At 44.7% G+C, this 26,105-nt stretch overlaps 2 long non-coding RNA genes across 2 annotated transcripts; one reads left to right on the forward strand and one right to left on the reverse strand.

The window, feature by feature from the left end:
* Positions 1–3,258: 3,258 nt before the first annotated feature.
* On the reverse strand, positions 3,259–4,681 carry LOC123593027. The gene is made up of 3 exons (XR_006710061.1): positions 4,595–4,681; positions 3,868–4,099; positions 3,259–3,683 (listed from the first exon to the last, which is right to left on the reverse strand). It is a non-coding gene; the product is annotated as an uncharacterized LOC123593027 (long non-coding RNA).
* An 8,472-nt stretch (positions 4,682–13,153) lies between these two features.
* Positions 13,154–25,611, forward strand: LOC123593028. The gene is made up of 3 exons (XR_006710062.1): positions 13,154–13,496; positions 21,753–21,889; positions 21,993–25,611. It is a non-coding gene; the product is annotated as an uncharacterized LOC123593028 (long non-coding RNA).
* Positions 25,612–26,105: the final 494 nt, after the last annotated feature.

Consider the following 26,105-nt stretch of genomic DNA (forward strand, 5'->3'; position numbering starts at 1 on the left):
TCTTCAGAGAGACCTTCCCTGAGGAACCCAGACAATCACTCCGTCACCATCACTCATCCTGTTTCTCTCCATAGTACTCAGTATCATCTGAAATTACCTTTCACCGTTTTCTTTGTTTTCTGTCTTCCCCCCGCCCCCGCCCCGGTAGAATATGTCCTCAGTAAGATCGGTGGCCCAGCCTCTAGACCTGGGATGGCAACGCCATCAGAGCTGTGGCTGAATTCTTAAATTTAATGACTAGACTAACACTGGTTCAAAACTTAGTATGAACAGTGCCAGGCACTGTTCCAAGTGTTCTAGGTGGATTTATTCATTCTTATATTTTCTCCAGCCGTGCTCTGAGGTTGCTGCTACGGCTATCTCGATTTTACAGGTGAGAACCCCAGAGCCCCCAAGAACCGTGGGTTTGATTATCCTCGGTCACAGATGATGTGGTTGATAAATAGCAGAGGAGAGTTTTGAACCCAGGCAGTTAGCTGCGAGGCCTGTGTTTTAATTATCACATCGCACCCTCCATCCCCACACGAGGAAGGTTTGGGACTTTCTGTGTGTGCTTTCTTGATGCTCACTCTTCCTCTTCACCTTTTGAGGCCCAATCGAATGTGACCCACATAAATTTCAATATTTACCCTGACAGAAGCCTTCTTTGCTATCCTCCTCATATTATATGCATTTCAGTTATAATATGTATCAACTCACGTCAGAAACACGGGCTGACTTCTTACTTAATTGTGGAATCTTTAAGGCAGAAATCCATACGCCTGTCTCCCATCTCCAGCAAGGGTGCATCCTAGCCACTCAGTAGCTGATATCTATTACACGTGCTGTATTTTAGACACTCAAAAAATGTTGCATGTAAATAGACTTCGGGCTTCCGAGCCATGTTACTTGGTCCAAAGTTGAGGAAGTTTTGTCCCAAAGTTCCAAAGAATACTTGAATCAGTAGACTCAAGGAGGAAAAGTTGACGAAAGAGGTGGGAGGGGCTCGGTCAAGGCGCCTGATTCTGACACCGGTGTCCACAGAACAGTCAGGGAGATGAGAGTATGTCCTGAGAAAGCAGCCGCATTGGGACCATTTGATAGAGAGGCGGCCGATGACAGAGAAACAGAGGCAGGGATGGAGATGTTTCTACAACTCAGCAGCTCATCAGAGCTAAGTGGAGATCCAGCCTGGGGCAGCGCACACCTTGAACTTTTTTTTGGTTCTGGCAGACCTTTCTTCTCACGTCTCTTGGACAGAAAGCCCGTTTCCCATCTCCCAGAGTTTGCTTTTGCTGGTCCCCCTACTTGGCACACCCTTCTTTCTCCCAAGCACCTAACCAAATATAGTCATTTACCCCGAAGAGTTTTCAAGAAGAAAACTGAACGTGTTAGAGATTAATTAGGAAACATGAATTCCATTACATGGCCATTGGTTCTGACCTGAAGCAGTTCAAAACCAATAGGAATAAGGAATAAGAGCACTGAGAAGAAAACGGGGAGAAGTCGCTGGTGATTGTGTGATTCAAGTAGCTCCTTGGGTGGAGAGTTGTGTTTTGTTTAATCAAAATAGTGGGTGATAAGAGTGAAGAGAAAGAGTAAGATGCCAGCGGAGTCATGGAGCCTGAGGTCATGCTAGAAAAGGATGAACGTCATCAAACACGGGATTTGGTTTTTCTTTTAGTACAAGTGTAATTAACACACTCTGTTATGTTTGCTCAGAGATGCTTAGGTCCCATGACCGTCTAATCACCTGATTTAATAATAATTGTAATCCCAGTAATAACAACCAGCAACGTGTACTATGGAAATTCCTGCGAGAAACATAATTCTGTTATTGTGAGCATGAAACGATCTAGTCCTAGGAGTAGGGTCTCCCCACCACTGAAAAATTAGCGTTTCTTTGGCAATGGGAGGTTTCTCAAGAGCCCCATTGCCCTGCTTTTGCAGATCAGGCCAAGGCTCTCATTCTGAATGGTTCAGCCTCAATCCTCCCCCCCCATCCAAGCTGCCCCATTCTCCTCCACGGCATTCCCGTCTCTCTGGCACCTTTGGTATCTTTGGCTCAAACATCTAAATTAACATTTGGGTTGTTCTCTAAATATCTATCGTGCATTATTTCTCTCCTACCGAGGTGATGGACTAGCAGAGAAGGAGAAGTCCGGCATGCCTTTAAAGCCCAGTAAAGATAGGGATGGACACAGGCTTGACCTTCAATGAATGTTGGTCGAGTTGAATCAGAATGAACTTTGCCAAAGGGCTTTGTGGAATGTTGACCGATGTTGTGCAAGTGTGGGAGGCCGGAGAGAAGGGGCTGGCAGGTCTCTCTGGTCAAATCCATTTGGAAACACTGGACTGAACAAAGTTTAACAGGTTTCCTCCTACAGGGCTCCCCCCCTCCGTTTGATATGCAAACGTTGTCCCGACTCCCCCAAGAGGGGGCTTTCCCTGTGCAGAATTTGCAGACCTGGTTCACCCTAGAATCCTTTATTTTACGGAGAAACGTCTGCAATTAGTACTCCACAGAAGATACTTGGGAAACATTGATTTTAATTAAATAAATTATAGATCAAAAAGAAAGCTTCGAGATTACTTTTTTCTACTCGCTTCAGTTTCCTCATATGTAAAATGGGAATGATAATGCCCAGCCACCTACCTCAAAAGTTTGTCACCAGATTAAATAAATGAATATTTTTTAAAAATTTATTTATTTATTTATTTATTTATTTATTTTTTAACGTTTTATTTATTTTTGAAGGAGAGAGAGACAGAGTGTGAGCGGGGGAGGGGCAGAGAGAGAGTGAGAGACAAAGAACCCGAAGCAGGCTCCAGGCTCTGGGCTGTCAGCACAGAGCCCGATGCCGGGCTCGAACTCACAAGCAGTGAGATGATGACCTGAGCCGAAGTCAGATGCTCAATGGACTGAGCCACCCAGGCGCCCCTTTTTAAATTTTATTTAAATCCAAGTTAGTTAACATATAGTGTAATAATGGTTTCAGGAGCAGAATTTAATGCTTCATCATTTCCATATAATACCCAGTGCTCACCCCCACAAGTGCCTTCCGTAATACCCATCACCCATTTAGCCCATCCCCCCACCCACCTCCCCTCCAGCAGCCCTCAGTTTGTTCTCCGTATTCAAGAGTCCCTTTTGGCTTGTCTCCCTCTCTCTTTCTTTCTTATTTTTCCTTCCCTTCCCCTATGTTCATCTGTTTTGTTTCTTGAATTCCAGATAAAGGCTGATATGTATTAACAGAAGACCTCAATACATTTAAGAAGTGGGTTCGTTTCCGGTCCTATTTTACAGAAGGGGAATTGAAGGGCAAAGAGGTGAAACAATTTGAGTGAGGTCACAGGGCTAAGGAATGAGAAGGTCAAGGGTCAGACCCCCTCAGGCTGACCCCCGCGGTGAGTTCTCCCAGCTGTTGAGCCTTCTGGCCCCTCAGCTCCACGCAGGCCAGGTCTCCATCCACAGTGAGCGGCATTGGCTTCAGCAGGTCCTCGGCTCTTGGCTCCTGGCCGTTTACTGCCGGCGGTGTGCTCACGACGCGATACATTTTGCCAGGCGGCACCGTGGACTCAGGGGTCTTGGTCAAGGCTTCCGCCTTGTCTGCATGTGCAACCCAGTCCTCTCCCCAGGCTGAGAAAGCTGCAGCCATACGCTGTGGTTTATAGAGGCCTTGTCTGTATCCCTGTGTCCAGGCCTACCCAGGCGGGGAGAATCCAGAGTCAGAAGAGTCTAAGGATGTCATAAGCGTCAGAGGTCTGGGGTACAGTGGCCCTCTGTCCCCGCCCCGAGAGGCCCGGGGATCTTGACATGCACAGGGTCAGCCCCAGAGCGGACCCCCTCCGGAGAAAACCACAGGAGGAAGAGAACACTTCACCTACCGTGTCTTCCTAAAGAAGCTTTGAGTCTGATGCTGAGTTGCGCCCACGACGCGGGCCATCATCCTCCCTCTGAGCAAACCGAGAGCTAGAGAAAGAAGGTGATTTGTGTTTGGCCGTGGAGCCAGCAAGCTGCAAAGTAGGGACGCAGACTTGAGTGGCTTCACTCCAAACCCCGCTCTGTCTAACTTCCCTGCACATGCCCAGCAAACGTAGAGGGGTCAGAAGGAAGGACCTGTGGGTGAAATTAGGGCAAATCAATCTACAGAGGCCCTTTATCTGCGGCTGTGATGCAACGGGCCTTGGGCTTAACTAACACCAGCCAGTTCAGAGATGCCCAGGATAATAAGCTGTGCCTCTGTCCAATTCTCTCTGGAGTTATAAGCTGAGACCAAGACATCCATCTTTCTTCCTTCCAAGGAGTCACCTGATGGGAACTGGGGTCATGTCAGCATTTCCAGGAGGCGTATTTATGTAGTGCTTTTATCAAGCAGAGCCATGGCCATGATCCCACAGCAGGGCTGGGTCAGGCAATTGAAGCATTACATCATCTCAGCTGAGCTGTTTTGGAAAGAGGAGCCAGAAGAAAAGGGTGAAAGGGTCCAGGAGGGTGGAGAAAGAGAGAGAAAAAGAAAAAAAAACAACAAAAAAACCCCTCACGTATTGAGCAGCTAAAGTATGCTAGATTTCCAACCAGGTATCTCACAGACATGATCTGAGTCCGTCTTACCTGAGTTCCTCAAAGCAGATGAAAAACCAGTTGCACAGATGAAAAAATTAGTCTGGAGGGGTAAAGAGGTTCTGCAGTTTGGCATCTGTGATTCAGACTCAGATCTTTTGGATTCCAACACCTGCTCTATTTTCCCTATTCCTTTCGGCGTCCGTGTCTTCAGAGAACGGTCCTGATTCTCCCACTTAACTGACTGCACCCAAGTTCTCCTACCCTGCTGAGCCTCAGATTTGTTGTCCAAAAACAGTAATAGTTCCTCCCTTCTCTAGAGATGGGCGGGACGTGAAGATCACAGATTTGAAAACATTTCGATCACTTGGACAATAGGTATGTAGTATTTTTGCAAATAGAAAGAATGCTATTAAAAAAAGGGAAAGGACTGAATATATATCTTTTCCTCTTTATATATGTGTACGTGCGTGTCTGCATATATATATACACACACACAGACACACACGCATAAAGGCACGCACACTGTGTATAATTATTTGTATATAAGTATCGCATCTAATTCTTCCATAGAATCTTTCATAAACATTCAGCCTCGTGTGCATCCTTTTCTGACATGGTGATCATGTGCTTTCCTGTTTGGGGATAACAATACTGTTTTAAATCATGTAATACTTCCCCTTGAAAAGGTTCACTTAACATGCTTCTAATACTCTAGTCTAATCGTGCCACTCAATGATTTATCTTCACGGTTTGTGCCAAATGTAGAGCATTTTGTGAGTTCTTCCTTCCTAAATAAAAGCTAAGGTTGTATATTTCCAGAGGGGTGGTGGTAGGAACATGGTCACTAGTGTTAGCCTGGGTTCAAATCCTGACTCTGCCACTTGTCTGCTACATGACCTTGGGTCATTACAGCCCCTTCTAGATATAAAATGGGACAGTGGTAACACTTGCTTCTTAGGTAATAAAAGTGCATGTGAAATGCTCAGAATAGGGCCTGGAAATAATAAGTGCTCAATAAACATTTACCGCGATTATTTTATTCCAGCCCTAGAAACATAGAAGAGATGATAGTAAATTATTTCTGACCATTGTTTGTTTGAAGCTGCTTCCAGGAGTGACTAACAGGGTCAGTTTAGAAATGCATTTTTTAAAGTTTATTTACTTATTTTGAGAGAGACAGAGACAGTGTGAGTAGGGGAAGGTCAGAGAGAGGGAGAGAGAGAGAATCCCAACCCTCTGTCAACGCAGAGCTGGATGCGGGGGCTCGAACTCAGGAAACCGTGAGATCATGACCTGAACTGAATCCAAGAGTCAGGCGCTTAACTGACTGAGCCACCCAGGCATCCCGGAAATGCATTTGACCTGATAACCATTGCATTTCTAGAGGGGTCTAGAAATAAGGGATTGTCCAAATAAACGTGATTGCGAACTGTTAATTAGTACTTTGAGGGAAAATTAGCAAGGTGCTCTGAGAGAGTGAAACAGGCATATTTTATACGGAAGTTTCAAAAAAGACCTCCTTATGGGAGAAACAGTGCAGGGGAGGCCTGGAGGATCATAGGAGAGGTTGGCTAGACTAAGGGTGAGAGCAGGGGGCAGATTTCCAGGGAGAGGAGACAATGTTATAAAGGCCCTGAGCCAAAAAAGAGCCTGGGATACTTGAGGAGGAACAGTGTAGCTGGATTGCAGTGAAGAAGGGACAGAGAGGAGAGACAAGTAGCGGGGGAGGAAGACGGGGAAGTTTCTTAGATCACGAAGAGTTCTGATTTTAATTTGAGAAATGGGATGCTACAGAAGGGCTTTGCATAGACAAATTTTGCGTTCAGTTTCACATTTGGCGTGAGGCGAGGCTGGTGGCCACATATCAGGAACAGACATAAAAACCAACTGAGGGGCTATTGCTATAACCAGACTGGAGGTGATGATGGTTTGGTCTAGGGTGATGGTGATAAAAACAGAACCAAGTAGATGGTTTCGAGAGGCACGACGGAGGCGGAGGGCATGGGTATGGAGGTGACTAGTATGCCAGGAAACATGCTTTGAGATTTAATGTATTGAAATAATTTGCAATAAGACAGGGACAGAATCAAATCATTGCGGGGGAGTCACTAGAAGGCCCATCAACATTAAACATTTATTAAAGCCATCCCAAAGTGAAATAATCTGTCTAAGGAGGTAATGGGTTATTTGACTTTGGAACTGCTCAAAAAGGATCCAGTTCCCCATCTGTATGAGATTTTATGAAAATGGCTTGGGAATCCCCCTTAAAGAAATATTTCAAGATTTTGGAAAAGAATATGCATCAGAACATTCATAGTTGACTTAGTTATCAGCATAGCTAACACCTATGGAGTGCTCATCGCGAGCCAGTTGTAAATGCTTAACATGGATTAATCCATTTGACCCTCACTGGTCTATGAGCTAACTCTAATATTATCTGCATTTTACAAGCAAGGAAGCAGAAATGCAGAAGTCTAAGTAATTTCCCCTGGGTCACTCACACTGTTGGTAAATGGGCAGAGGCAGGATTCAAACTCAGGCAATCTGGATCCGGGAGACCAAACTCAAAGCACATGCCGACACACCGAAAATGAAAAAGGAGGGATTGTTCGGGTGAAGAGAAAATAGCTGACATTTTTTTTCCTGTTTTCTTTTCCAAATTTCCCCCAGTGCGGTGATAACCACATTTGTTCAGAAAATATAGTTGCAATTCAAAGCCGATGACACCATTCGCCCCAAAAAGAGCTGGAGGAGGATGGACGTCTAAGAACTTTCCCAACATGGAAATTTTAGGACTCTGTTAGAGTGGGCTTTTTATGGGCAAACTGGGTATCCGATGCGGGTGTCTGATGAAGACAAATCTGTCACAAATGAAATGCAAAATCTCCAGTGAAAACTTCTATTTTGATTTAACAGTCAATAATCCAAACTAAACACCAGTCGATTAAGACAAATATGTTTTTGAGGACTCACGGCTCTGTGTTATTAGTCACACATCCCTGACAAAGTCGCTATACTTCCATAAATATGTTTTTAATGATCAGATGATATTTATCTAATGCACGCTATCTCTCACATTAAGTTGAAATTAAATGCACCGTTTACTGTGTCATCTGCCTTCATGGCTTCAACAATCCTCTCTCTCCTTGTCTTTTGAGCTCTGATGACAATTTGCAATGCAGCTGTGTAACATCTGGTAGCCAAGAAATGCTACTCGGGAGGTTTTCAGTCTCAGAGTCTGATGGGTCCTGATACATAACGGGAAGCCATTTCTCATCAACTTTTCCCCGATGACAAAATGCATCTAAGGAAATCGTGTTTGGGAAATACCCACCCCCGAGCTGAGGAATATTCCACAACAAGTCAATATACCTTGCTGCAGAAAAAAGATGACATCAAGGTGCCTCCTACTCTTTTTTTTTTTTTTTCACTTATTAACAACTACCTGACCCCAGAATAGCAGATTCAGGGGTGAAGCAGCACTATTTCTTAGGAGGGGCTATTCAATTACGATGAGATGGAAAATAACCCTGCTTTCCCTCTCTTTCTGAAGACATGCTTTCTGAAGACATTTCTTTTTTTTTTTTTAAACGTTTATTTACTTTTGAGAGATGAGAGCGACAGAGCACGAGGAGGGAGAGGGGCAGAGAGAGAGGGTGACACAGAATCCGAAGCAGGCTCCAGGCTCTGAGCTGTCAGCCCAGACAGAGCCCGACGCGGGGCTCGAGCCCATGAACCGTGAGATCATGACCTGAGCCCAAGTCAGTTGCTTAACTGACAGAGCCACCCAGGCGCCCCTGAAGACATTTCTAATTAGAAGACACACTGCTGATTTAATAAGAGCTCCTTGGGAAAAGGAGAGAATCGCTACACTAACGTATAGGTCAGTTGTAAGACATCCTAATTTCAGATATGTTTAAAAGGTGAAAAAAAAAAAGAATGTATTTCAAAATTCAGAAAAGATGAGATCTGATATATCAACATTGGCAAAATGCGGTTGTCTTAATTTTTCCATTTTCTTTTGATCGCAAAAAGGGGCTACGCATTAGATCTTTTTATCTCTTTTTCACAGATGAGGAAACCAGGCCTCAGAGGTCAAGTGTGTTGATGGCAGAGGTGGGATTCTTAGCAGCTCTGAGCAAACATGTCTTACAGGAGGGAGAAATGCTCCCTTCCTAGCACTGGAGCCTGTAGGAAGCTGAAGGGCTTTGAACGGACAGGCAAAACAAGTCGAGATTCTTCCCAAGACCTGTCCCTATCAGGGACACAGTTTGTGCTAGAACCTGGCTTGCAAGACTCTGAGTTACCTACAGTGGCTGATATTTAAAGTTATTTCCAATTTAAAGGTCATGGCTTACGGATTTTTTTTTAATGTTTGTCTATTTTGCGAGAGAGCATGTGCACCCAAGGCACGCAAGCAGGGGAGGGGCAGAGACGGGGAGAGAGAATCCCAAGCAGGCTCTGCACTGATGGTACAGAGCCTGACTCCGGGCTCCAACCCACAAACCCTGAGATCCTGACCTGAGCTGAAATCAAGAGCTGGACACTTAACTAACTGAGCCACCCAGGCACCTCCACGAATTACTGATTTTTAAAAAATCCACTGAAATCTCCATGAATATTTGTCAGCTCCTTCGTTCTTTGTCTAAGGAAATAAGACACAACAACCACTAAGCATCGAATGGTTCCTCCGTGCTGTGTTCTGATCACTTTATATAATAACAGTTTATATTTGTAGCAGGTCCGGGAGGTGAGTGAATTACAGATGAGCAAGTTGAGGCACAGAGAAATAAAGTAACTCGCTCAAGATCTAGAATTCAAATCCAGATTTTCCTGAGTCCAGAGCAGGGTTTCAAATGACTAAATTAGTCTACTTCCAGCACACAGGGAAAAAAAAATATGGGGGGAAATGTTCTCTTCCCTTGAGGAATTTGAAAACTAGTGAGATAAGATTAGAATACACAAAATAACACGAGGAAAACGCCACCCAATGGATATTATTCCCCCGTTTTACAGATGAGTAAATAGAGCCTAAAGCTGTAAAAAAAACAAAAACAAAAACAAAAACAAAAAACAAAAACAGTGAGACAATTCAGACCCCGATTTTTTTAAAATATAATTTATTGTCAAGTTGGCTAACATACCGTGTATACAGTGTGCTCTTGGTTTCGCGGGTAGATTCCTGTGATTCATCGCTTACACACAACACCCGTGCTCATTCCAACAAGTGCCCTCCTCAATGCCCATCACCCATTTCCCCCTCCCCTCCCCCCCCCCCCCCAATCAACCCTTAGTTTGTTCTCTGGGTTTTTAAGCCCTGTCCCCGTTCTTCTTTCTACCTCTCCGTTGCACCTGCCATCCCATTTCATTTTTGAGAGGAAAGCTGGGTCCAAATGATATTCAATAACTGTCCCAATATGAAAGGTTTATCAAATTTTGATGCTGTGACTTCACCCAGTGATTAATGTCTGAGATTCCAAGGGTGAGCTGTGACAGCCGAAACCTCCGTCTCTTAGATCTTCATATTTCCTCCATCCCAGTCCCTTCCTGCCCAGCCCTCACTCACCCCTCTGGTCATAAATATCGCCTGCCACTTTTATGATTATTGGTGGTTACATATGATGAATTCTGATACTAGTCAACTGTGGAGGAGATATTAAATACATTAGCTAATTTTCCCTTAATGCCTCATCCAATATGAATCAATATTGGTTTAATAATTAACATGTTTAAACATTTTTATGTATATTTCATGACGAGACGATCTATGTTTATTTTATGAAGATGAAATATTTAGCTCCCTGCCACCGATGGCAAAGCCTTTCCAACTTGGAGCTTCCTCTTTAGCCTGCTCTGGGGCCATCTTTTCATGTTCTGGGAGAGCTGGCTGGTTCTCACAGACCGTAACCTCGTAGAGGATGCTGACTTCATAATGAGAAGTTGATAGCAACTGGAAGGAGGGAAGGCTAAACGCTGAAGAGTGAGCTCTGAGAGGACCCTAATGGAAAAGTGGTTTCCAGCTTCCACCTCTGTCCTAGCCCCGCCCCAGGCTAAAAGCATAGATGAAGTGTTGGCTTTAAAGTAGAGTCAACCCCCTCCCTCAGGGAAAGACAGTATTGCTGGTGTGAGGAGGGCAGAGGCATGATCTGGGGGGGTGGTGTTCAACCGGGGGTGGTTCTTGCCCCCACCGGGACATTTGGCGATGTCTGGAGTTATTTCTGCTCGTCCCAACTGGAGGTTGTGTTACTAAGATCTCTTGGGTAGAGGCCAGGGATGCTGTTCAATACCCTGAAGGACACAGGACCGCTCTCCACAGCAAGGAATCATCTCATCCAAAATGTCAGTGATACCAAGATTGAGAAACTGATTTGCAGTCACATGGCGTGAGGTCTGACTCTCAGTTCTGCCAGGTGTGGCTGTATGAACTCAGGAAGTTTCTGGTCCTTGCCTTCTACACCTCTCTCGACTGGGGTAATAATCATGAAGGTGCCTAACTCGTGAAGTTTGACATAAACTAAATAAGAGAATAGATATTAAAGGTCCAAGTATTTGGTATCAATGGAACCTGGGATGGTGGTAAGGACTGGAAAACTCTCGACAAGAGGTGAATAAGATAGATTACAAAAAAAAAAAAAAAAATGGCCACAATTCTTAAAGCCACCATATCCCATCTTTACAGCAGACTTTGAAGTTCCTTTGTGTATTAGTTTGAGTCCAGGCTTCAAGAGGCCATTTTTTTCTCCTGGAAGCCTGTGACCATTAAGTGAATGGGTCAGCCTGCTGGAGAATGGGAGAGCACTGGAACAAAGGTGAGTCATCCCAGCAAAGGGCATTTCAATCTGGCCCAGAAGCAGACCAGTCACATGATCAACCCTGGCCAAGACCAGAAGAACCATCCAGCTAAGCCCGTCCCAAACTGACAACTGGCTTAATAATGAGCAAAGGAATTGTTTTAAGTCACTAAACTTAGGGATGATTTTTCCATGGCAAAAGCCAACTGAGATAGTAAGTTAGAGCTGAGTCCCCTGGGTCAGGAGGACATAATCCAGAGAGGAGGGCAGAATATGCCCAAAGATCTAAAGGGAAGACAGAGAACAGAATTCCTAATGAAAGACTAATTTCCTTTAAGAAGCCCTTTTGGATTTTTTCCTTTGACAATACCTTGTGCCAGGAACCCGGTAGCCTGGAATGATCTGCATGGACAGCTCCAAGTCTATCAGCAGAGCCTCGTCCATGGATCTGTCTCCTTGAGAATGGACTCCGCTGCTGGTCACCTACCTGTGTCCAACAACTGCCTGAGGGCACCTTTACGTGGAAGGAATAGACCTGTGGGCTGGGGTTTTCGCGCACAAGCACGTGGGGACCCTCTTGATGTAAGAAAGAGCTGGGGTAAAAAGAGAAAGGAGGTGTACTGCAGGCCACAAACCTAGATCTCTAATCTTGCCTTGACCTCCCCCCCAAATATTAGAGGCAGATCTTCTTATCACTTCTACTTTGTGGTTGAATCGTACTTGTGTTAGTGTGCATTGTTTTAGCAAATTACTCCCGACTCAGTGCCTTCAACAATGCAAATTTATTATCTTACACTTCTGGAGGTCAAAAGTTTGGAATGGGTCTCCCTGTGCGAAAATCAAGGCGTTGGTCAGGCTACATTTCTTTCTAGAGATTCCAGTGAAGAATCCGTTTCCTTGTTCTTTCTAGCTTCTATAGGGATTAAGTCTTTTGGGTTCTGCACCCAGTTCCAACATGTGTGGTGGGGGAAGGGGTTTACACAGTAACAAGCAGTTCTCCAGATACCAGCCGGGTGTCCTACGATCCAACCCAATTCTGACAGTCTCCCCTAAGACAGCATCAAATTCCACAGGTTAAGGACTCAGTCCCGCAAGATCGCCTGCCCCCACACTTCCGACACCAGGCACAAGTCCAGGTCGTTACCTGTGCTTCTGACCAATCAGCTACAGATTGGAGATTCCAACTTAGGACACCAGCTGCAGGCCTACGTTACTCCCTGTGCCTTTGACCTACTTGCTGTAGATCAGAGGTTCCCACAACCCCTTCCCCGGGTTTGATTACTTAGCCAGAGTGGCTCACAGAACTCGGGAAACCTGTTTACTCACCAGATCACTGGTTTATTAGAAAAGGATATAACTCGGGAACAGCGAGAGGGAAGACACGTGTAGGGCAAGGAATGCAGGACAGGGGCATCACCGTCTCCAAGTCTTCATGCATTCGCCAACTGGGAAGCTCCCAGAAGCCTGTCCTTCTGGGATTTTATGGAGGCTTCATTACATAGGCACGATCGATTACATCATTGGGCATTGGTGATTGATTCAAACTCCAGCCTCTCTGGCCTCCCTGGAAATCAGCGGGTGGGACTGAAAGTTCCATCCCTCTGCATATTCATGGCCGGATCCCCTGGCAGCCAGTCTCCATCCTTAAGTGCTTTCCAAAGGTCGCCTCATTAACATAACCCCAGTTGTGGTGAAAAGGGGCTCCTTATAAATAACAAGACACCCGCTTCACCTTTATGGCTCTGAAATGATTCTAGGAACTGAGGAAAAGAGACCAAATATTATAACAAAAGGTGAGCCCATTGCTCTCGGCTCTCAGGGAATCCCAAGAGTCTGGCGACCTGTGAGTCAGGAATTGTGGAGGAAGACCAAATATATAAGAGAAATAGATTTGTTTAACTGAATGACCGAATATGTATTTCTCGTAAATTACAACACGGCCCTAGGCCACCCTCATTCCCTGGTTGGTGGCCTTTTCCACCATCTTCAAAGCCAAGAATGTCAGAAGTTGTGAGAAGTGTTTGAATCTTGGATATATTTTGAAGGAGAGCCAGGAATATACGCTGATGAGTTGGATGGAGAGTAAGGATGAGCCCAGAGTTCTGGTCTGAAGAACTGGAAGCCTGGAGTGGCCCTTGACCGCAAATGAGCATGTCCAGGTAGGCCTGGTGTCTAGGGAACTTTTTGAACCATGGGAGACGTTGTTTCATGGTTTTACGTTAACCGATAAGATTTTCTAGAGTGGGGGGGGGGGGGGCGGGCAGCGTGATTCTGAGAAATCATGATGGCTTCCAGATTGTAAGAGTAGTCACCTCAAGCAGAGGTTGAACCGGGGATGGGAGAGAAGTTTGGGTGGCATCTAGAGGCAGAAGTGGACAGATCTTAGATCAAAATATGAACAATTAATCTCTAATAATAAAAGGGAAAGCCAAGCGTATGGGCGCAAGTCCCAGTAGGTTGGTGGTGGTGGAGGACATCCTCACTGAATTTCTGGTGGAGTAGACATCAAAACCTGAGCAAAGAGTGAGAAGTGGGGAGGAGATACCGGAGAGGCAAGGAGAACAGATGAAAAATGAAATAATCACCACGAATGGATCAGGGAGATGTGGTGGAATTTGAATTCAGGTGCATTCGGCTCCGATATCAGCTCATCTCTCATACACCGCATCGTTGTAACATTACGCGGCGAGGGCAAATACACCTTATTCCAATTTGAATAACGAGCGAGACGGAAATTTCGGGTTCACGTGGCCCAAGACCATTCAGTGTGTTATGTTGCAAAAGCAGGTTTCAAACTAAATCTTCAGACAGCTAATACTCAGCCCCCAGAACCTCTGGCAGATCTTCCTACAGGGAAAGGAAGTGCCATGGAAGACAGCCCTGGAATGATGGCAGATGTGAAACCGATCTGCAGGTTTCTGTGGGTCTTCTCAGCTGCATTTTGTTCTCTAATACCACTGCCGGATCCTTTCTGTGTTTATTCCTTTTGCCTTCAGCTCTCTTTATTTCTCAGGTCAAGTTGAAGGAACAGATGTGAGAATCCCTTTGATCTGCCCCTGTGAGTCAGTGACACGTGGCAGGATATCTCTGTGTTGAGGGCTTTTGAAAAAAGGCCATACTTTCCTGGAAAAGATGAACTCGGGATAGAACATCTGCATGCACTTTTTTTTTTTTCCTTGCCCAGGGTTCTGTCCCTTCATTCTTTTTTTTTTTTTTTTCCTTCTTCATCCTGTGAAATATGATTCATAGCTAAATGTGCCACTTAATGGACACTTTGGGTTCCAAGTAACGTTTTATGATTTCAAGCGTTAGAATTTTTCTTTGGATTGAAAGAGACTTTGGAGATTGCCACGCCCAGTGTCACTTTGCTCCAATGAGAGACTGGAAATGTCCGCGAATGCAGGCTCCTTCAAGCCCCATCAAGGGCTGCAGGAAGATTCCAGAAGGTTGCCTATTCTTCTTCACACTTCTGAGTAGGCCACAGCCAAGTGAAAAAGGGTTCACAGTTTCCCAGCCAGGCTCCTCAGCCCTAAAATGACATTTGCAAATCACGTTAGGGAAACATTTTTTTCCCCTTGTTTTTGATGTCCAAAGTTTAAAGTGGCCTTAAAGGTTGTATTCTAAAAAGGGTGAGTTCGTGGTGAGTCAGTGTCTCAGACAGACTGCAGGGCTATTTAAGACTAGACCTGTGACTTCTAATTCCTTCACCACAAAAGGCAGTGGTAGACCTACCTCAGAGAAAACCGGCTGCCATAAACAGAAAGGGGGGAAACAGGGCAATGGCTTCCGACCATTCAGACAACACTAGGATCTTCGTTGCAGCCCTTTTAATTCGCTGCGTCCCCATCCTACCTGCAAACCTAACTGCATCTAGGCTCGCTCCCTGCCTTCGCCCCTGCTCCAGGATCCTGTGTTATCTACGATTTTCCCTTGTGCTCCACATCTTTGAATCTCTTTATACCTCCTAGAAGACTTTATTCCATCCGTTGTGCTCTCCGCTTCTGAGACGCCCAGCTCTGCTTCCCTCCTGTCCTCCTTTCCAACAACTACATCTCAGCTGCCCCACCTGGATGGTGTGCTTTCTTCTCTCCTCTCGTCTTTCTGCAGTCCTTCATATACGAGTCCCGCGAAGAGGTCCTCTCCCTTGACTGTTGCTAACTTCTTATCTCCTATTAATTCTGCAGTCCGATAAAATCAGACCTCCTCTCCCAAGAGTTCACTGTTATTTTCTGGCCAAGGGCATCAACCATCTCTTATTTGCGAATCCCAGTGGATACTTCGAGCTTCTTTTCTTATTCAAAGTCTGTGCCATTTGGTGCTGATTCCCTCCCCCTTGAAACAAGGGCTTCCTAGGATTCTCAGGTCCCCAATAAAGGATTTTCTGTCCCTTATGCACTTTGTGAAATACCGGTGTTTCCCCAGGATCTTCTTTGACCATCTCTCTTTTCTTCAGTTTACCTTGCCTTCTCTTCTCTCTCTTTCCCCCTTTCGCTCCTCTTCTTCCTTTCCCTTCCCTCCCCATTCCGTACTCTCACGGGGCAATATCAATCAGACTCAGAGCTTAACCTACTGCTCTGATATTCTTCTAATATTTCTTAACTTGACATCTCTTTCTTAGCCCTTTTTCTGAGCACCAGGCACAGTTTTATGACTATTAGCCATTTCTGCCCGTGAACTGAGATTTTTTTGATCAACATAAATCTGCTCTCTGAAGCCCCCGATGCCACTGTCAACCTCAATCCCAGCACACATATTTGTTCACCAAGTACAGTTTTTGCTACATCCTAACTGTAGAGCAGCCTAGTGGAGCGATCAAGGAGATATCCCGCAGAGAGCTGCCCTGGGGATCTGGGTTGCAAGGAAGATAAGCTGAACTGAAGATCCAGGTTGGGAATGACCCCAAAGAAAGGAGAGCTAGGAGTATCAACTTACCTAGGAAAGAGTCCAGAATAGGAATTCAGAACACAAGCATTCCTAGACAGCCCCCCAAATTCTATCCAAATTGTACCATTTTGGTATGTATGTACATTTTTATTTTAAATCTTCATTCTTTTTTGTTTGTTTGTTTAGTTTATTTTGAGTAGGCTCCATGCCCAACATGGGGCTTGAACTCATGACCCTGAGATCAAGAGTCATATGCTCTACTCACCGAGCCAGCCTCTCGCCCCTATGTACATTTTTCACAGATGATTCATAGCTTTCATCAGATCCTCAGAGAGATCTAGGGGGTCACAGAATTCTAAGGAACCCCTAGTCTAAGCCAAATTTTTTTTAAATCGTTGCGAAAGTATAAGGAAGAAATGACTGCATGACAATAAGTAGATTTAGGAACTAACCTTGGCTTTGCCACTAACAGATGGTATGCCATCAGAAAGAATTACCCGACTCTCTAGGCCCATATGAAACCTTCCCACACCACCCTAAACTCTCCCTGCAGCACTTTGTACATCTGGGGTGATGATTTGTATTATTGACTTAATATCTGTCTTCCCCACTCGATGGTAAGCTCCAAGAGGGTAAAGGTCTCTGTTGCTCCCTACTGTACTATGAAACAGTGCCCCTAATATTTGTGCCTGATTCCCCAGACCATCATTTCCCTTTTTGGGGGCTTCAATGTATCCATATATGACGTTAAGGATTCATTTTTCACGATTCATTTTTTCGAGCGCTAACAATCCTGCATAGTGTTGGTCTTCGCCAACCTTATATCTCCAGAGCCTACTGAGCCTGAGTGCTGGTTCTTTCAGTGAGGCAGAGTAGGCAAGCAAAGAGAGGTGTAATTATAATAAATTGTGATGTGTGTTACAGTAATGGGCTTAGAAGTGCTAAGGGAGCAGAGCGAGGGACTGGCCACATCTGGGGATTCAGGCATAAACCATCTCGACGTAAGCTCTTGGCCAAGGACACGTTTGTCTCCTCAGAGCAGGATGTACATTGCCCTCTCCAGGTAACACTGGATACTAATCTCCCTGGCCACATGCACAAGCCCATATGACTCCTTTCTAATCATTTCAGGTACTGTTTCCCCCCACCCCTCTCGATTTCAGCTCAGGACTCACAATTTATAAAAAATAAATTACCTGCCACTGTAGTGTGTAATTTTCAAAACTACCTGTTCACCACAGCAAAGCAATAATGCCTGGCTCCCAAAGGATGCATCATTCTCTCCTCCCCTTCCTTCCAATCTCATTGTGTGCTTAGCTACATCAAGTCCAGGAAGGAACAAACACTCCAGAAATCAGCCCACCTCCCGGCTCCGCTCCCCACCTTGCACAGCTACTGTTTGAATGTCTTTCTTTACAGAGTTCCTTCATTTTTTTTCCCCTTATGGTTTCTCAGCTTCTCCTGCTTGGAATGCTACTTTGTTTTCATTATTATCATTTTTTATTAAAGACAAGTTCTGAAATTACTTATATTTTCAGCCTACACTCCTTGTAAAGTCATACCTGCTCTACTTTTCTATATCCATTCTGCTGATTAGTCCCATATTAAGGTGATATGGTTAACACATTTTAGGATTTGGACTTAAAAAACCCAGCATTTTAAGCCTCTTTCTGCCCCACAGTCAATCCATTGACTTGTCTGAACCTTAGTTACCTCATCTGTTAAGTGGGGACAGTAATGGTAATAGCACCTTCCCATATCACTTTTGTGGGTGGGGTTTCGATCACAAATCATGAGGCTGAGAGTTTTGTAAATTCTTCATGCTCTATTTGAGTATATAATCAGTATTATTACTTTCCAGCTTGATGGTACGTCTCATGTCCTCAACTTTGGTGAGCAACTCTCTTCCTTTCCCCATCTCCCTTCCAATTGAAACTTCAGTCAATCCTCTCAAAATCCATCTCTTTATGCTAGTGAAAATTTGCTTTTTAAAAATTAATCTTGCATGTTATGCAAAGAAGTTTAGCTAGCTGTTCACTCCTCATTCAACAAATATTTATCATGCATATAAAATGCCTTGGATAGGGACTTTGACTTTATACAATGCTGTTCCAACATCTTGTATCACACCCAACACCCTCTTCAGCATCCTCTGTGACACCTAACATTCTCCGTAACAGATGGTTTTGATGGTTACTCTGTGCGTGTGACTGATCAAGGCTGATGAACAGGTAAGGAAGCTAATTGCTTGAGGAAGAAGATTGAATTGTTAGGAAGTTTTCCTCAGGTTGAGCGAGTCTGTGTCTTCTTGCAATTTACATCCATTGTACTGGTCTAATATTCAGTATCTTCCTGCACACATGTTCAAATGTTTGTCAATAGCTACCAAGTTACTTCTCCCAAAATGTCCCTTCCCTAGACTAAGAATCTGAAGTTCCTCTAATTATTCTGTGTATCTGATTTTTTTTCTTCCCCTCCTTCTTCTGGCCACACTCCGGTTTGTCATCGTTGACCCTAAACTGAAGTTGATCTCAGGATTGCAGGTGTGGTTGGACTAAGGTTAAGTAAGGTGGAGTTATTGTCACTTTCCTCCACTGAGCATGAAACTACTCTTAGCTCAGCCTACAATAACATTAGCATATTTTGTTCCAATCAAAGTTCACTGTTGACTCATGCAGTACTTAAATAGAAGTACAACCTCACACTTTGAACCTATTTTTTTTTTTTTTTTTGCTAAACCCTGTCTTCTTCATTCTGTATTTATAGAGTGGGGTTTTGGACTCGTTTTTGCCCATATTTAATTTTCTCTCTTTAGAGCCGACCCAATATTTTCACTTGCCAAGAAGTTGTTGAATCGTGATTATTATTCAGTATATTATTGGCTGTTTCTCTGAACTTCATGACATGGAGTTTTAATCAATAAACCTTCCATGTACTCCTGCTGTTAGTTGACGTATTGCAAATTGAGATTAAGAAGGAAGTTTATAGATGAAATAATTATAGCCTGGGTTATTTGTATTACCTTTTCTTTTTCACTTTGGCGTATAAAGGTAAGGTACTATAAAGTGCCGAAGGGATACATCTAGCACGTAATACCTACCACCTGTTGGGTAAAGAAAGCCAAGCAACAGGTCTACCACACCTAATTTTGGGGAAAAAAAAATCAAAGAAAATACACAGAAAAAATAAGAGGATCGTCCACACAAAGGTTGACGAAAAGGAACACAAAGTTGTAAAGATAAATGAAATTCTTAACGGAGGTCAAAAGCTAGAAAGTGTGGCACTATATTCAAACTGAACCTAACCCCTCTACAACTGAGAAGGCACAGAAAGCATTTTCCCTGAAGTAGGTCCTGGCTGGCGGCTAATACTGATGGTCTTCTGAGGATGCGTTGATGAGCACGAGGACGTAACAGACAAAAATAAAGCATCCCCTCAACACACATGTGCAATAATACTAACTGACTCTCACTGAACACTCCCTGTGAGTGACTTAGCACCATGCTAAGTCTCAATAAAGTCTACCAACGACCCACTAAGGTTGATACGATGGTCGTCCTCACTATACAAAACACAAAACCGAATCTTAGGTAGATGACATAAATTGCTCTAGGTCACACACACACAGTCAAAAGTAGACACAGGATTTGAACCTTCGTATATCACCACTACCAGTGTTCACGGTATCTGCGTGCAAACTTGAAGAGGTTTCTTCCTACACTCTTACACATTTTGAAACACTGGCTATAGTTGATCCATAGTTAAATGCAAGGGGGAAGTTGTCGAATGAGTACTCAAAGTACCATTGCTTAAAGACCAAAAAAAAGAAACCCCAAATCAAAACCAAAACCAAAAACCAAAAACCAAAAACCAAAAACCTGTGGGAGCTAGGTCTAGAGCCTTCAGATGCCTCTCAAAAGCCTGGTCTAGGTTTTCTATACATTAATTATTCCAATTCCCCTAATCTTTTTTGTTCTATCATTCCTGCCAATTCTGATATCATTTTTATCTGTAGTCTACATCAAACTCATGGCCTTGGATCACCCTCCAATTCTACATCCATTGTGCTCATATTCGACCCAAGTGACCCACTTAGGACGTTCCATCTCACTGCTTTACCTGAGCCAGCTTGGCTCTCTTACATCAAAATTCAGGCCAGGGTCTGATGTGTGTGTTACAGATAGGATACCAGGACCGGCAGAGTTCTCCCCAACACCAGCAACGGGCTCATTGCAGGTGGGGGTATTCAGACTGGAAAGCAAAGGCTGAAGAGATGGGGACCCTAAGAGTCAACTGACTCCCAGATGCTTACTGTAGGCACCTTGCTGAGGGTAAAGTGATACATTTTCAGGTGGATGTTCCTGAAAGCCCCACCAATACTCCATTTCTTCATCAAGTGTTTGTGGAGGGCCTACTCTGCGTCTGGCCTTCTGCTGGTTCTCAAGGGTACGGTAGTGTGCAGGACAGAACTAGGAGTTGATCGCTTACTATGGGACAAATAATAGAATGAAAGCCTAAATGTAAACACCTTAGGACTAGCCTTGTGGACCACTCATCTTGCTGACCCTGCTCACCCCTTTGGGACTCGGTTCCTCACCTGCAGAATGCTCGGTTGAAGAGATGCCCCGGTGATGCCACAACTAAGATCCCTTCCAAGCATGAAGGCCACGAGTCTGTTTCTCACCACTGAATGTCCCACCTCCCTTCTAGGTGGTTTATCTCATGCTTGCTGTTTGGGGGAGCGCATGGGGAGGCTACCTGCTGGAAACTTCTTTCCCATTTTCATAACAGAGTTCTGTATTCCCCTCGGCAGGTCTTTAATCTTCGAGCATTTATCCCATCAGTTCTGTCTCTAGTGAGCCCTTATCCCAAGATGTTTGTCTATTAAATTAAGAGTTTTGCAGAAGGGGAGAGCCATTTAAAGGCTGTAAATCACCCAGCAGTCTCTCAGCCGCTCCCTGCTCCGAGCCCCACTGCATCGTCATGCACTTAGGCGGCTGCCACTTCCCCTTGGGCCTGGCTGGCACCGGAGCACAGAAGCCTGCAGACCTGCCCGCTCCCTAACCTACTCCAGTCTCTGGGGCAAGCCTGGCCTGGGGGTGAGGGGATGGGGACTTCACAGGAACACTTACCCTCGGGAGCCCCAAAGGCAACTCCAGTCTTCATTCACATCTACCTTGGTGCGTTTTGTGTACCCAAGCCCTGGTTCGAGACCTCAGCTTTGACACCTGTATATAGTCAAAGTGTCCTCTGACTATATACGGTTCCCTAACTTGGGATTTTAACCAGTAAGGTGGGGAAATATCACACTTCTGGGACCTTACTCATTATGAGCCGGATGCTGCGCGCGTCCTCTGCTGCTTACATTGTTATCGTTCCCCCATGAGTTAAATGATATTCCGGATCAAGAGGCTGAGGTCAAGAGGGATCACCCATCCAGGGTTATACTAGTTATACTAGTAGGGACAGAGCTGGAATTTTGAACTTGAAGCGGTTTTATACAATAGACTGTGATACACATTCGTGCATAGGTGGTATTTGTGACCACAACGTGTCCTGTGCGCCATGCTAACGTTAGAGTGGCAGCCAGAGAAGTGACGATCCCACACTGTCAAGAGCATGTGGTCTACCCTGCAGCGGTATTTCACGGCCTCCATTAGAAGCACCAGTACAAGCCCCTTCTGCTTCCCTCTCACTTTGGTGTTGGGAATTTTGTCCCTGGACCACTGCCACCTTCTCACCCTGGCCCTGTCCACTTTTCTGGCCCTCAGGAAATTGCCGGAGATTCCCCTTAGCCGTGCTCACAGGAAGCCCTTGTCAAGGCCCATTGCATGGGCCTGACAGCGGCTCTCTCATTGCTGGGGCCACAACACAGCGCATCTTTCCTGCTGCTCTGGATCATGGCCTCTTGGGCTTCCTCTCTTGCGCTTCCAAATTCTTGGGGAGATTGCCACTTCCTGCCCCGGCCTCTTTCTGCTGGTCCTATCCTGCTGCCCTTCACCTTCTCGCGCCCACCTGCCTCACAGCACTTACCAGATCAAAGCAATCACCTGAAGCAGTGAAACACACGGGTGAAACCGAAAGGCGAGCTCTTCGTTTATCTTTCATTCCTCAAGGACTGATGGGCCTCCGGCTGCTCCTAGCCACTCGCTTTCCCGCATTCTGCCTAGATTGGCCTCCCTCTAAATGCCCCGTGCTCCTTAATGACCCTTCCCTGCCCCCGTGATCGCACTCTCCAGCTTCGTGAGCAGCCATCACAGATAAAAGTAACATGAAGGGTTCATCCGTGATAGGCAGAATGGGGATCCCATGGGGCCAGAAATCGAGAGACTCGATTCAAGTTCCAATTCTACCAGTGACCAGCTGTGAGATATTAGTCGTGTCGCACACACCCTCTGGGGTCACTTTCCCCTTATCTTTTAAATGGAAACCTCAGAGGCTCTGATGGCTTTACACCGCGCCCACCTTGTCAGGTTGCCCTACATTTCCCAGAATTCCCTTTCTTGTGTGTTTCCCGTTAGGACTTCCCACGAAGAAGACCCTTGGCAAGTTCTGGAGGGTGGAAAGGGAGCGGCAGCCGTTCCCAGTGAGTGTCAGCTCACTGATACTATTGCTGATCTGCTAACTCACCTCACTGGCTTGAAGAAGCAGCTGGTCTCTAACTCCTCTACCCCCCCCACCCCGACCCCCGCCAGGGTCCTTCCTCCTTCAGCGTCTACCAGGGGTGGGTCAGGTGTGTATGCTTAACTCTATGACAAAGGATGCCTAGGGCTTCTGCGTACATCACTAAGGAGAAAGGCAATGAGAACTCACATGGGTTTTAGTCCGTCCGCACAGAGTGCTAGTTTATTCTTGGAGCTGAGCATTCATTTGGCTCATGGATCTGTAGGACCATTGAGGGTATTCTTTACATGGTATGTCTAATGGTCACCTGCCATGAATTGGATCCACTTGTGTGTATTCTGGAGCCCAGTGTGAAAGGACAGCAGCTACCTGGGAGAGGCTGTGTTCTTGGAGATGGCAGAAGCTCAAGTTAAGCCAGCACCTGTCGAAATTTTTTTTTTAAGTTTATTTATTTCCTTTGAGTGAGAGTGTGAGGGAGGGGCAGGGAGGGAAGGAGAGAGCGAATCAAGCCAAGCTCCACTCTGTCAGAGTAGAGCCCAATATAGGGCTTGAACTCCTGAACCGTGAGATCACGACCTGAGCCAAAATCAAGAGTCAGAAGCTGAAAGGATTGAGCCACCCAAGCACCCCAAGCAAGCCCAGTTCAGACTCTGGATTGCATCATGTCTGCTAACATCTCATTGGCCAAAGCAAATCACATGGCTAACTCTAAACTCAGAAGAGGGAGAGGCACACTCACCTCTCCTGGGAGGAGCTGTGGGAAGTATATAGGAAAGAGCGTAGGTTCAGACTAAAGAGTTGAGGCCACATTTAAAATACAGCAAGCAAAAGGTAATAGAGGGCAGAGAGTAACATAAAACAATAAAAAATAAAAAATACAGCAAGCACTGGGTGTTTGTTACATATAAGTGATGAATCACTGAGTTCTACTCCTGAAACCGATACTACACCATATGTTAACTAACTTGAATATAAATAAATAAATTAAAAAATAAATAAAATACCGTGGTTTGGAAAAGTGTCCGGAAACCCGCTTCTGCTGCTTACAAGCTATGACATAACTAGAAATGGTTGTAAATAAACAAAGGGATCTCTCTTCTAGTTCTAACTCTGCCATCAAGGAGCTGTGGCATATTGGGAAAGGTAATCCATAAAGTTTTGTCTGGAAAACAAGGGTAATAATATTCATCCCTGGAGGAAGGTCAGTTTGATCAGATCTTTTAAGGATTCTATGAGTTAGGGAGAAAATGAGGAATGCATGGAATCATCAGATCTTGGAAATAACGACAGATTTGTTTTGGGTTTTTTTTGTAATCTTTCATTCAGTCATTAAAAAATCCTTCATTTAACAACATATTTTGCCATCGTACTTAAAAATACTTACAAATTATAAGTAAAAATGAAAGCTTGCCTTCAAAACCCTTACACCAAATTCTATATTCAATTCTGCCTACAATACAAATCATTGTTGAAATGCTGCCTGTCTCTTTCCAAATCTTTTCATGACTTTAAATACACACACACACACACACACACACACACACACACACAATCATATTCTTTCATTTTGTACTTTGCTCTTCTACTTTGCTATATCTTGGTCTTTTCATTTTGGTCTACATCGATCTATTTCATCTTTTTAAAGCGTGTCCTATTTCCAAGCGTGAATCTACCAGAGTGTATTTAACATCTGCTCATTTAATGATTACAGAAACTCTTCTGTATATGCCTTAACTAAATCAAATGTCGAAGAGAACAACTTTGAGCCTGCCTTTGTGCAATGTGAGAATGTTTTCTGTAGGGTAGGTACCTAAGAAATAGGTGGGTTGAAGAATTGTCACATTTCTGAATCACTTCCATAATGTCCTCCAAATAAAAACAGATCCAATTTATAAACTCACCCACATTATATACAAGTAGGATCTCCAAATTTTTACCAACACAGAAAACCACCAACTTCTAAGTTGTTTCTTCTCTAGTTGAATGTTTGCATGGTTGTTCCAAGGATTATTATGATAAGCAGATGTCCACAGGCACAGGCAAAGGATATGAGTTCCTTTAATGTTAGTAAAGAATACAAACTGCATTGCATGAGGATGTCTAGACAAAGCAGCAAGGAGATGTGCACAGTTCTCCTCACTGGACCGGCAAGTTTTGTCAGCCTTAAAGCCTACACAAAGAAGCACTTTTGCACGTGGCACCATCCAAATAGAGTAAAGTCCTCCTGAGCCAGCAAGAAGCTTCCTTGTGGCAGGTAGAATGATGGTTCCCCAAAGATGTCCATGCCTTAATCCTCAGAACCTGTAAATATGTTGCCCATGCGACCAAAGAGAGACTGTGGATGTGATTATGGTTAAGGACTTGAGATGGGGAGTTTATCTTGCATCATCCAGGTGGATTCAGTGTAATAAAAATCAATCCTTAAAAGCAGAGAAGCTATCCTAGCTGTGATCAGAGAGACAGCTATGTACACAGAAGGATGGTCAGTGAGATTCAGTGTTGCCGGCTTTGAAGACGGGGGAAAGGTGGCCACGAGACAAGTGACATGCAAGGACATGGATTCTCCCCTAGGGCTTCTGGGAACAAGTACCATCCTGCCAATGTCTTGGTTTTAGCCCAGTGAGATCCGCATCAGATTTCTAACCTACAGAACTGTACAATGACAAATCTGTGTCATTTAAGCCACTAAGTTTGGGGTAATTTGTTACAGCAGCAATAGAAAACTAATACACCCTTTCTCATTGTGTGTTGGGGCAGGGAGCCATGATTATCTCTTTTGGGTTTCTTCTTTTTTATTTATTTATTTATTTATTTATTTATTTATTTAAAAAAATTTTTTTTTCAACGTTTATTTATTTTTGGGACAGAGAGAGACAGAGCATGAACGGGGGAGGGGCAGAGAGAGAGGGAGACACAGAATCGGAAACAGGCTCCAGGCTCTGAGCCATCAGCCCAGAGCCTGACGCGGGGCTCGAACTCCCGGACCGCGAGATCGTGACCTGGCTGAAGTCAGACGCTTAACCGACTGCGCCACCCAGGTGCCCCTCTTTTGGGTTTCTTCTTAATGACTCATGGACTTCCCTCTTGCTGACCTACCATGTACAAGGAACGGACAACAACTAGAGAACGTATATCGATATTTGCTGTAAAGATTAAGACACGATCAGTTTATGCACTTTTTGCATGTATCATCTGCCTGGCAGATACAGACGCAATATGCAATCCTGCCCAACTGAATGTAACTCAAATGTGTTTCAAAT

The sequence above is a fragment of the Leopardus geoffroyi genome, chromosome D4 (genome assembly GCF_018350155.1).
Source record: "Leopardus geoffroyi isolate Oge1 chromosome D4, O.geoffroyi_Oge1_pat1.0, whole genome shotgun sequence".
Classification (NCBI taxonomy): domain Eukaryota; kingdom Metazoa; phylum Chordata; class Mammalia; order Carnivora; family Felidae; genus Leopardus; species Leopardus geoffroyi.